Source organism: Ischnura elegans, chromosome 9, assembly GCF_921293095.1.
Source record: "Ischnura elegans chromosome 9, ioIscEleg1.1, whole genome shotgun sequence".
NCBI lineage: Eukaryota > Metazoa > Arthropoda > Insecta > Odonata > Coenagrionidae > Ischnura > Ischnura elegans.
Window position 1 is genome coordinate 78,640,450 of NC_060254.1, and position 13,120 is coordinate 78,653,569.

At 39.0% G+C, this 13,120-nt stretch overlaps 1 protein-coding gene across 1 annotated transcript in view; it reads left to right on the top strand.

The window, feature by feature from the left end:
- The window catches only part of LOC124164884, an 889,966-nt gene that overhangs the window by 540,406 nt on the left and 336,440 nt on the right, over positions 1-13,120 (top strand). The window lies entirely within an intron of this gene.

The following is a 13,120-nucleotide window of genomic DNA, read 5'->3' on the forward strand; positions in this document are numbered from 1 at the left end:
TCAGTGGCTCGAGCTGAGGGTTTAAATAAGGAAGATGTAGACGATTTTTTTTCAAAGTTAACTACTTCGATGGCCGAGGCTGGAGTTATGGATAGGCCCCACCTCATATACAACGTTGACGAAACGGGATGTGTATAAAATAATCGCCAAACCCAAAAGATTGTTGCAAGAACAGGATCTAAGGTAGTCATAAAACAGACGTCTGTGGAAAGGGGGGAATTGGTGACAGTTGTTGCGTGCTGCAATGCATGTGGACATTACATACCACCTTTTGTAATTTTTAAGGGGAAAAAGTTCCACAAAGAATGGGAGGATGGATTTCCGTTGGGATCTAAAATTTTTATGTCCGATTCAGGGTGGATAAATGAGGATCTTTTTTTGGAGTGGCTAAAGCACTTTCAAGCAAACAGGATTCCTGGCCGATGCATTCTAGTCCTCGATGGCCACGCATCACATAAGACTCTTCCTGTTCTACTGTTCTGTGAAAAGAATGAGATCACTCTCTTATCACTACCCAGCCACACTACACAAAGGTTGCAACCGCTGGACAGGTCTTTTTTTAAACCATTAAAGACATATTATGATATTGAAACAAATGCGTATATGACAGCTTGTAAGGGGGATAGAAAGATAACTAAATTTAATTTTGGTCGGCTTTTTCGAAATGCATGGAGCAAAGCCGCAACAATTGGCAACGCTGAAAATGGATTCCGATCAACAGGAATATTCCCTATGAATCCGGGTGTCCTGACGGAGTTAGATCTTCATCCTTCTAATCTCGGAAGCTCACACGCACCACAAGGTGCATCAACTCCTTTTTCGAAAAATCCATCTTCCGATCAAAAATTAACTGCCAGTCCCTTTGAAGAAAGCCAATCCTCGACTTCAACATCTGAGGAATCGTCAAATACTTTAGGTAGGTCTTTCCATAATTTACTACCTACACCAGAAAAAATAATGAAAGTCAATGTGAAAAAGTCAAGAAAGCAAACTGCTCAAATACTTACTTCTCCAGATATAATAGAAGAAACAAAGCAACGGCTGAAGAAACAAAATATTAGGAACATGAAAGGAACTTGCAGAAACTTATATGAGTCATCTTCAGATAGGGACGGCAATATTGAAAATGGGGAAATCTCATCTGATGATACGCTGTGTGGCTTCTGCTTCAAGTCTTATAATTGCGCGAATTCGTCAAAGTTTAGAGACGGGATTAAGTGTATGGAGTGTAATTGTTGGTACCATGAGCTGTGTGTAGGTGCTAAGGGGCTACATAAATTTACTTGTGGTAAATGTGCTTAATTGTTTTGGTAAATTTGTTCTATATGTTCACATTTGTGATGTATGTCTATTTGTAACGTTATGTTTGACTCTAATAAGGTGTAGTCGAAATATCTCGAGACTGAACTACATTGTTAAAAGTAATGATGAAAATTTTCAAAATTTTATGCAATAAAACTTAAGAAAACTAAAATTATTAACAATATTTTACTGGTCCGATTCAGCCTCTCATCTGGTCCGATTCGCCCTCCAAGTCGTCGGGCGAATAGGACCATGCAGTCTCTTGAAGAAATTGCTCCAGGACCGTTCTATTCAGAGCAACAACGCTAAAAATTACGTTTTAAACGGGTAAAACATCAAGTCCTTGGCTGATAATGCTTTCATGATGTAACTGTTTACACAAACGAGGAAATAGACGATTTTCCTTTTCGTGGCCCGATTCACCCCCCTTTACCCTACGTGCCCCGTGTACAACGGCCTTTACGAATACAGAGGAAAAAACGGGATCTTCGAAAAGGGCATAGCCGGATAAAGAGGGTGAAAAGTACCCCCTCCCGGATTTTTCCCGTACTTAGGGTATGCGATTTGGGATCAAATAGGACAAATCTCCCCACATTTCCAGCCCACTAGAGGCCCACCAGGGCCGACTACATCGAAAATACGATTTTCATTTTTTTTCAATATCTCGGTTAAGAAGGCATATTTTTTAATGCGGTTTGCGGCATTTGAAACCTTATTTAATGGCGCAGATTTCCAATTTTTTTCAAGAACTTTGAGCGAGACAAGAAGATATGGCGTTGATTTGAAAATTTCTAACGCATGTTTTTATAAAATATGTTTGAAAGGGCCAAAAGGAAAAAACGTTTTCTGGAGGTGTTTTTTAATACCTTTCGGCTGGCACATTGAAAAAATAATTTTTATGTGGTGGAACATCGCGAGAAATGCGTATGAAAATGTGCGATTTTGGCCATTTGGCTCTATGCTCTGGCCCTTCATAACACCCCTTTTTATTTATTATAGTATTCTAGCGATTAGCCCTCTTTATCCGGCTATGCCCTTTGGGCCTATGGAACGAGTAAAAGTGGGGATTTTTGAGACGAGCGAAGGAGAATGAGATGCGTGGAAATGGAGCCAAAGGATGGGATGAAATAAAATAGAACCGCACTCGACGGAAGGTAAAAAAAATAAAATGGAAGAGCGAAAATAAATTCCGTGGTATGAAAAGTGTATTGCGCTCGGGGGAGAGGGTTTGGAAGAATTCCGGTGGATTTATGGATGCGCACAATAAGTGTGCAAGAGGGACAGGAAGAGAGGAGAAAGAGGAATAAAGAATAAATGAATGGAAGAGAGGAAAGTGGAGGAAATCTCGGAAAGAAGAAGGACGACGGGGAGGAAGACGAATTGGGCGAGATTGGCTCGCTGGGGGTTTGCCCACCCTGGCGATGATGGATAGTCTTAAGGAGGAGGCCTACGACGTCACGAACGTGGCGGGAAGAATGGAAACGACTTTGGAGAAGCAAGGGTTCCGCTGAAGCTTTCTATGGAGGTTTTAGAGAAACTGCAGACTAGCCATCGGCGTATATTTATTTTTGAGGAGTTTCTCCCAAGCTCTTTGAAACTCCAAATTTCCATCCCGAAAAAATCACTCTTTACGATATATATATTTTTTGTTTAATATAAGCGGAATAACACTTTCATGATAAAATGTAAAAAGCAATGGTAATACATATAACTCGACCGCCGACCATGGCTTTGGCACTCTAAGAAACCTTGAAAATGACAATGGAATATCGGTTTTGGAGTTAAAAAGAGGAATTTATCAATTGGTGTTTATATTTTAATACGGATGTATCGAACTTGCACCACGTCAAGTCAGAAACGATTTCATTAGAATAATACTTTGATTTTTTTTGTCATACGACTTGTATCGGATGGTAACCCCACCAAAACAGTACTCTTATTTTATTACAGATGGTGCTTACTTTATTCTAAGAATTATGTAAGTTACTGAAATAAACTCATGTATTATTATAATAATTTCCTATCTGGTTGGTAGGTCCTTTTTCCGAGTCTGTTCATTTGCCTCTCTTCCTCAGCAGCACGTAGCGACCTCTTCCTTCTCTTAAGTACTCTTCATTCTTCTTGACGTCTTTCTCAGTTTACCTCCTTTCCCTGCGTTTTTTGCTCGGAGGTATCTAATGAAAGTGCTCATCCCCTAAGTTGTGTGGGTAATTTCGCATGGCTCATCTTCTTCTTCTTCATCTCACTTTCCTCCGCTTCTCATTCTTCGGCAATTTCTGCGACAAACCCTTAAAACTGCAGTATACTTGAGAATGTCTTTGAGTATGTCTGGGAGAAGTCTCGTTCGCTGGTTTATTGTTTGCTTTCTTATCGTCAGAGGAATACGTGTCTACGTGTCAGTACATAATTTTGGCTTATTTTTAAGCATCAAGACCGCGGTGCGCAAGAAGAACTCCATCACATCTTTATTAAAATATCTTTCACCTCTGAATGTACCTCATTGGTTAATAGCCATAGCAGCCTTGTCGTGGTACAATTTCAGGAAATTGCATTTCAAAAATGTAAATTTATGTACAGGCTCATATGTCACTACTTGATTATGGCACTGGAAAAATGTTGATTACTGCTATGTTTGTGCAATAACTGATCTAATGTCCATTAGGAACACTATTAGAATTATGATTTAACTAAACTTTGAGCGCGTCACAGGGCTGTTTTTGTAGTAATCAGCGTATGGCTTCTGAAAATTAAGCCATATCAGGTTAGGTACATAAAATTGACCCTATATTTGGGTCAAATATCTGGAAATCTATTGTCAAAGATTGTAAGGATTGTAATATTTGTATGATGAGTAACCCAATTCCATTTTAACCTCATTGATTGCACTTTTAACAATGTACTTGAATATCATTTTCTATGGGTCGCACAATCGTCATCCTAACTTCTGAAGTTTTTAAATATGATCATTTGCATAAGTTGTCCCTTTTTTTGAACTAGGTTCATTGATTTAAGGAAAATACCTGTATATTTTAAAGTAAAGGTGGCAGCTCTGGATTATTTACCCGAGTAAATACGAACGATTCATGCATGCCTGGTAACATGTGACCCGGGATAAAATCATAATCTGTGAATTTGGCATCATTGCGTAGGTTCCCGTGGCGAGGTGTTTTTGCTTTGAAATTCCGGACCTTCAATACACGTGTGACTTAAAAGGGACTGATGAAATTTTGTCATTAACTGTGACTCTCGCCCCAAATGTTTGCGCTCAAATCATATTTTGTGGTCGAATAATTGCAAATTAACAAAATATCGATTCAATCTTAAAGAAAAACGACGTTTTTATTCATTATAAATCCCGTACGGTTTTTTTTCGAATGACTCGCTCTAGACAATTGAAGTGTGTGAAGCAAAAAAGCGTACTCTCAAAGCACACATTCACTATTTGTGCCATCATTTGGGTTTTATGAGCTTCCAAAGCATATCTTATGTATGGTCTTAACATTTCGAGTTAGTGGCAGTGAGATGGGTGCCGCGCGCTCATTTCACTTGCGGAATCATTCGAGCAAATTAGAACACACTCCAATGTCATTAGTAATATAACTCAATTATTCTTCTTAATTAAACACGATGTTGACGTCTCTTTTAACTTGTTTATTCATCTGCACTGGTAACTAGTAAACAACTTTTTATTACCCTTGACAACCCTTTGCTTATATATTAACTTCAACACTATGTTTTTGATTTAAATTAACATTTCGTTAAAATAATTACTATTAACTTCAACACTTTCCTTTGCTGATTTAAATTAACATTTCGTTAAAACAATTCGTTAAAATAATTACAATTAACTTCAACAATTAGAATGATCATTCTGATGACAGGATATTTCAGTTTTAGACGATGAATGACGGTCATTCGCAAAATCATTCGCTTAGTCTTTCGAACGATCAGTCGATCACTCATTGGGTAAGATGGCCAAAAGGATTGATCAAATAAAGGGTAGACAAAAATCACTTACAAAAATGTAACTCTCAGTTTCAAAGAAGGTGGCTCATCAATCCAACAGCGGATAAGGATACATTCCCATTCCGGTGCTTTGGCGGTTATTTCTGTAATCGTGACGCGAAATACTCCCATTTTCCATTTCACGCAATCATTTCCCACGATGACTCGAGGGACCTAAATCCTATCCTTTTTTCCATCGCTCCTTTTTCGTCGCTGAAACGATCGCTGAAGCCATCTTTCAGCCAATTAGAACGCGCGTCCTCTACAAGCAAATAGGGTAGTTTCCATCATCAAAGAAAACGAAAGTCATTGATTGTGATTCGTTACCCACCATTAGTGTATTCATTATATACAAATTATTTGGTTTCAGAGATCCCAGTTTAGACGAATGGCAGTGGTCAATTTTAACCGCATTTGAAAAAGGTCAGATTGGCGCCCATGCGATGCCACTCCACGTGACGTCACAGGGACCTAGATTATATACGAGTAGATAGGAGTTTTACATCGTCTGAGATTACCAATGCATGCATGGGGCATAGAGCTCAATGAAACGTTTCTTAATAATCACCTATTAAAATTGCCTACGGTTGGAAAGTTTCCTTCGTTTCATAGGGTAATAGTAATCCTTATTTAAGCCAAGCGCTACCTGCTAGCAGGGTACTCTGCTACCTGCTAGCAGCCTGTATCTCAGCGGCGCACACATAGTATTTGCCCCAAGGTCACCTAAATGCCACAGCGGGAACCAGAATGACGTCACACGGTTTTTTTCCTGCATTCATACTTAGCCGTCGCGTTTTTGCGCGCTTGAAAATTTTCACTTTTCATTTAATAGCAAAAAATAGATATCGTCATTTAAAAATTTAAAAGTGAGTAATTCGTACTCCAGGAGTAATAGTCTTTCGATTTAGGCAGTAAAAAAAGGAAACCACTATATTGTAGTGCCACGCTCGGATTTTGATTTTTAACCGATAAACAGTTTCAAAATACGGAAAATGACGGAATCAGCAATGCAAAATAGTTGCGATTCGAACGACCGTGTGATTCAGAAAGTGATGGATCGAGTGATCGTTCTTTCGATCTCTGAAAACCTATCTCTCTGAGGGACGGGATAAAAGTTCGTGTGATTTAGGCTTTAGATTCCCAAAGAGAAGTTGTACGGAAGCGAAACAAAGAAAGGGCGACAATGGGTGAGCCGGAAGGAACAAGGGGAAGTGGAAAAAGTTTTCGAAGTGTGGGGTGGGGGAGGGTGGTTAGTTGTCTTTCACATCCGAAGGAACCTTGGGGTTACATTGCGTGAATCCAAGTAAACAAAAAATCCCTCCGGGTATTGTATTTTTCAACTAAATGTATGATACGTGATAGTGCGGGTAGATTGGTAGGAAGTAGTAAATTAAATTACGGGATAATTTTTCTGGGGGAAGTTTATGAAAATATATTCCAACCAATACAATACTGCATGAAATAATAATTAGAATCATTGCTGGTGAATCAAAATACTATTAATCTTTCCCCTTATTTGGAAAATTAAAACTGCAACCGTTCAGATACATATATCTATACTCGTATATCTAAAGAGTTCATATAGTATTTTATCTAACAAGTGAGAATTCACCTTTCCAAAAAGCGAAGCATAATCCGTGAAGTAAATATTATGTACAATCACTCCAACGTATATTCAAAAAAATCCCTCTTTAAAAGATCATTCGGATGCATAGGAGTAGCGTGCAACCAGAGAATATGAAGAACAACATTTTTTCCCCAAATAAATGTCTCTTATTGGAGCAGAATGGCTAATAACTCAGCCAAGTGTAGACCATTAATTTTAAATAACTCCACTAAGTTTTTTTGTATTTATCCTATTCTCATTTGACTCATTTTAAAACTGTAGTGGCAGGGTATTTTGTTATAAACACTGTATTGTTCTTTTAAGATAATTAGCCGATATGATTTCTGGGAGGCTGCTATGGTTACTCGCCTAAGAAAATATTTTCTTGCAGGCAATCTAAATCTTCGTATAGCATAGCACAAAAACTATGCAATTTTTTATATGAGCATTGCTTTCATGGGAACTAAGAAAAACTTGTCATTATTATTGTTACAGTTTACTATTCTTGAATAAAAGTTTCTACCAGTTTGTCCAATTTAAAATAAATGTATATCCATTTCGCCCATTTATAGAAAAATTAAAAAAACTGCCCTTTTTTAACTCGTCAACAATCAGTCATAAATTTATGTTTCAAATTTGAAAAGAATTTGACGACACCGACATTTATTTGTATTATTTGCGAAGCTAGAGGATTGCAGTCATCGGAAATTTACCGTCTATGTGAAAATTACTTATTTCATTCTATAGATTCAATAGTCTTTAGATGGTGCCACCGGGCAAATCATGATACGCTGTCTAACATTCCCAAAGAAATGTTGGGCGGAAGCGAAAATCAAAGAAACGGTGGCGAGGCGGAAGAAACAGAGGGGGGGTTTGTGGTGAGTGGATGGGGGGAATTCTTCTCTTCCACGAGCGGAGGAAGCAGGAGGAGGTTGGGATTCGGGGGCGGAGGGGGGCTGTGGGGGGTTGGGGGGGAGGAAGCAACAGTTGGCCGTGCCCCTTAAACGGCTGACTGGTGCTGCCAGAGCAAGAGGAGACGGCATCACTCGGGCGATTGAAACAAAAGAAGAACGAGGACACAGATACGGCAGAGTGCGATCGTTCGGGGCGGGAAATAGTTGACCCAAAGAAGAAGGGGGGCGGGGCTTTGTACCCTTGCTATCCTGATCCCTCGCCACTTCGTGTTTAAGGTCAAAGGTGACTCCGATCTAAGGGGGTTTGACAATAGGGTGTTTTCCTATTATTTTTTTATTCCCTAAATCGAAAGATTATTACTCCTGGAGTACGCATTTTACGATTTTAGACTTTTAAATGACGATATCTATTTTTCGCAATTAAATGAAAAGTGAAAATTTTCAAGCGCGCGAAAACGCGATGGCTAAGTACGAATGCTTGGAAAACCCCGTGTAATGTCGTTCTGGTTCCCACTGCCGCAACTGAGGTGACCTTGGGGCGAGGCTTTGAGCGCTGATACGACGCAGGATGCTAGCAGGTAGCTGAGTACCCTGCTAGCAGGTAGCGCTTGGCTTAAATAAGGATTATTAATACCTTATCAAACGAAGGAAACATTCCCACCTTTGGCAGTTTTAATAGGTGATTATTAAGACATGTTTCCCTGAGCTCTGTGCCTCATGCATGCATTGGCAATCTCAAGCGATGTGAAACTCCTATCTACTCGTATAGAAACTAGGTCTCTGTGACGTCACGTGGAGTGGCATCGCATGGGCGCCAGTCTGGCCTTTTTCAAATGCGGTTAAAATTGACCATTGCCATTCGTCTACACCTGTATTTCTAAAGCCAAATAATTTGTATATTATTAATACTGTAATGGCGGATAACGAATCGCAATCAATTCGTTTTCTTTGATGAAGGAAACTACCCTATTGTAATCACGTATTCTAAATGGAAAATAATTGAAGTATGAACTTAGGGTCATTCATAAAAAAACATATCTGCCGACGTTTTGAAGAATGGTTTTCCATTTTAAAGGCTTATTATAAGGAAAGACGATATGTACAATGAATAAAATAGTGGTCAAAACTAATAAAATTCGTCTATTTAATCAATTATTTTTTATTTTCATCAGTAGAGCAATGAAAATCAATCATTTTGTGCAAGCAATACACCATTCACTGTATTTAAAATGCAGCTTCGGAATGAGAGAGTTGTGAAACAGATCAGAGATCAAAGCTTCATGCTGACATTTATTTATATGTTTATTTATATGTTTATGTCAACAGTGGATGTGGGGAATATTCTACGACTACTAGCGCAATGTGATTGCTTAGCTTTCTCATTTTAAGGTAATGAACGGCAGCGCTAATTATCATTTAAGAGTAGCACTTGTCACAATTCCTACCCTTTCCTTTTTGTTACTATTTGAGTGTATTCGGTATAAATGTAATTGTTTCGTGTGTGCGTGTGAATAGCATTTTTTTTTAAATACCGCGCAAACAAGGTGAATCGCGACCCGACAGAGCGCGCTAGTGGAACCACTGCCCTCCCCTCCCTTCCCCTCTCACGAGACAGTCAGTGATGGGACACTCAACATCGAGGAGAGACAGCCAGTCTTTGAACCACTCAACATCGGAGAGAGACGGTGGAGAGGAGTCGGTCGAAGAGTCATTGAACCACTCAACATCGGAGATAGACGGTGGAGAGGACGGTCGAGATTGATCGAGCCACCAACGTTGGAGAGAGGCGGTGGAGCATTGGAGCCACAGGCTACTGGAGATAGAGAGAAAGCACCTTGGCAACTCCCCAGTCGTCGGCTTGGAAAATGCAACGAGGAACCATCACGAGCGCATGAGAAGTCTACTCGGCCACGTCATCACCTCGTGTTCCCGAATAAGGTGCAGTAATCAACCGTGTCCCCACCACTGTCCCCGGTCGAAGCAGCGTCGAGAACGTTTCTCCCTCCTATCCCTCTCTTTTCCCATTGCAAGAAAGCGCTGGAACGATTAGTGAATCTTCAATCTCAAAAGTGCAGCAGAGGACTTTTTAAACCTTGCGAAAAGATTTAAATGCAGTTCATTTCAAGTTTACTTTTATGTTATCAAGTTGATTTTTGGTTTCTTTGTATTTTGTATTTGATCCTTGACAATCCGGCCCTACTAACATTTTTTTCAAGTGCTACTCCCCATATTTTTGTATGTTAAATTTAATTATTGCGATCTTTGTCAATAAATGCATTTCTTGTGTTCGCAACCCAGGAATACGTGTGGTCTTTCACCCTCAGCCTCCCCTTCCAATTATCCCGTACGTTTCGCATCCTCAAAATTACTCGTTTTTTACGTCGCCCCCGCTCTGAGGTGTTTCTTGCTCTATTTTATAACGGACGCAAACCCGTTCGTCACAATTTATATGTTTATTTATATGTTAATGTCAACAGTGGATGTGGGGAATATTCTACGACTACTAGCGCAATGTGATTGCTTAGCTTTCTCATTTTAAGGTAATGAAGAGGAATTAAAATATCTTGGTCATGCGATAAGACGGAAAGATATTTATATGATGTAAGCATTATGGTTAAAAATTATTACACGGATAGTAAAGATGAGGGAATTTCGAGGTGAGAACTGTTGTTTTGCATCTTGTACTCACACTCTAAATAGTTAGCGGATAACTTTGAATAAGCTTGCTGCGAAGCCAAAATATTCTATTTGCATTAGGAAATACTTAGGCTGTCACGTGTTGGATCTATGTATTCTATCAGTGTATCTATAATTCGTACTACGTCATACTTTCCGAAATTTTCGGAAAAGAGTCAGAGAAAAATAAATTTTTATTGTTGAGCACATTAATAAAACAATATGTTCCTACGCTTGCAATTGCTTTATTGGTGACGCATGGCGTGACGAGGGAGACCATTGCGTCGTTATTCCTGTTCATTCACCGATTGGTTTGTCGTAGTAATCTTCAATCACGCGGTGTTTTTATAAATGAGAAAAATTCATTGATTTGATCTTTGAATTTTTCTGTTTTATAGAAAATCTTACAAAATCGTAGGCACAACAAATTATGGTTTCGCTAATAGTGGGCCCTGGTTGCTTTCATAGCGGCGAGGGTATTCCTTTTCCTACCCTACCACTCCTATCCCTACCCTAAGAAGCGTCGACGGGCTCCTTATCGCGGCGGCGCCTCTATCCTTTTTCCTTCCCTTCCACTCCCCTCCCCGGGTGCGAGGGCCTATCAATTTGTAGGTTTGGGTCCCGGACCCGGTAGTTGTAGCCCTCCGAGGAACCCCCTTGGGTCCTGATTCTCTGGTCATTCTTTTATATTTGGTATTCGGTATTTGTTAACTGTGCGGATTTTTTGGTACCTTTGATTAGATAACTATTGATTTTGAATTTACAGAATACTGTTTTTTTGTGATTTGTTATGAAATATTTGACGATAACTCATGTTAATTTTCTAGTTCCTAAGCCTAATCTTTCTTTATTTAAAAGATCGTTTCTTTATTTGGGGCCCAAGATTTTTAATAAATTACCTTGTTCGATCAAAGAGTTAAAGAGTATGAATAAATTTTGTAAAAAGGCCAAAGATTGGTTCCTATCCCATCTTCTTCTATATATATAAAAGAAAGTCGAAAATCGTGTTAGTTAGAACACTTATAACTCGAGAACGGCTGCACCGATTTCAATGAGATTTGGTTCTTTGGATTCGTCTCAGGCGGGGTTAACATATAGGCTATTAAAAAAGGATAATTTCACACAAAAAATTCATCTCTTTCCTATGGACATGCTTTTAGGAGTTATAGTAACACAACAATTGATAAGTCGGTCAAAACTACAAATTAAATAATTTGTTTTGTTTTTACCACTTTAATAACTGAATTTAGTAACAGTATAACATTTTAATTACTAAATATATTCAATATATTAATTAAATTGAAATTACATTTAAAAAATTTAATTCGAGCTAATTGTAAGCCCAGCCGTGGCCAAGCTCGAGTTGACACTTCACTACCGTGTTTGTAAACAAATCTCCAAGCAATTGTTGACAAACGGTAATGTCCGTGTTCCTGTCGAGGAATCGAGTAGTTTTAACTCATTTCCTTGGAATGATTGCAAATTAGTTTCAGTGAGCTCATCAACAAAGAGTTCCAGAATATGATTGATCACCAAAAGAATCAAAGATGGTTGATTTAGCGAGCAAGAACGAAGATGCGGATGACTAAAACGAGGTAGATTCAAATAGTTCGTACTCTGCATGAATTCGAATCTTTTAAATGTGTAACAAACGAAGACGAAATCACTAACTACCTATCTGAATATTTTAAGTCCTTGGACATACCTAGCTTACCAAGGCACGATTTACAGAAAAATGTAGTTTCTGTGTTCATGATCTTTCGAAGCCTAAACCAACCATAACTATCCAACGGAACGTGTTTGGTGATTAAAATAATTGGTAATGAATGTGATTCACGCAGCTTCACTCAAAAGAAAATTCAAAGGTGAGGAAGTCCTTATTCCGTAGATTCCATTATCTCAACTCATATGCCCTTTTGAGATTAAACGTATTCAATTTCCAATTCGTGTTGCATTCGTGATAACGATTAAAAAATCGCATGGTCAGTCTTTCAGTTTTTGTGTTGTTTGTGCTCATGTGCTAATGAAAACCCATGATTTTCTCATGGTCAATTTAACGTGCTATGTTCACAAGTCGATAAACCATCCTCTGTATTTCTTCCTTCGCTTCAAGTGCGTAGCTAGGATAGGGGGTTTTGGGCGCAGCTAATATCACGGGTCTGTAGGGTATAGAAAACTCACTAAGGTAAGCGGGAAGTGTGGGAGCACTTCCCCCAGACATTTTTTAAGATAAATGGTTCAAAATAGTGGGTTTTGCGTCTGTGTGAATAGTTAAATATGTTTTGTTTGTTAGTCATCCGTCCCCCTAATATTAATAACAAAATCTTTCATTAAAAAATTCTCTAAGCTCTTGGGGGGGGGGGGGGGGGTTTATCCCCCAAAACCTCCCCTCGCTGCGTCACTGCTTTGCTTCGCTATATTTATTTAGCTTCATCCGCTTTATCTTGCGCCTGACAACAAAACAAAAACTGTTGTTTCTCAGAAGGTGCTTGACGCAAGACATTAAACCCGAATGTGTAGGGCTCACCGTGGTGCGTTTACGCATGCAGTACGTTTACGCAGTGCATTTTTTTCAAACAGAGATACTAAAACTGGCGCGCCTTAAGTCATTTAATGC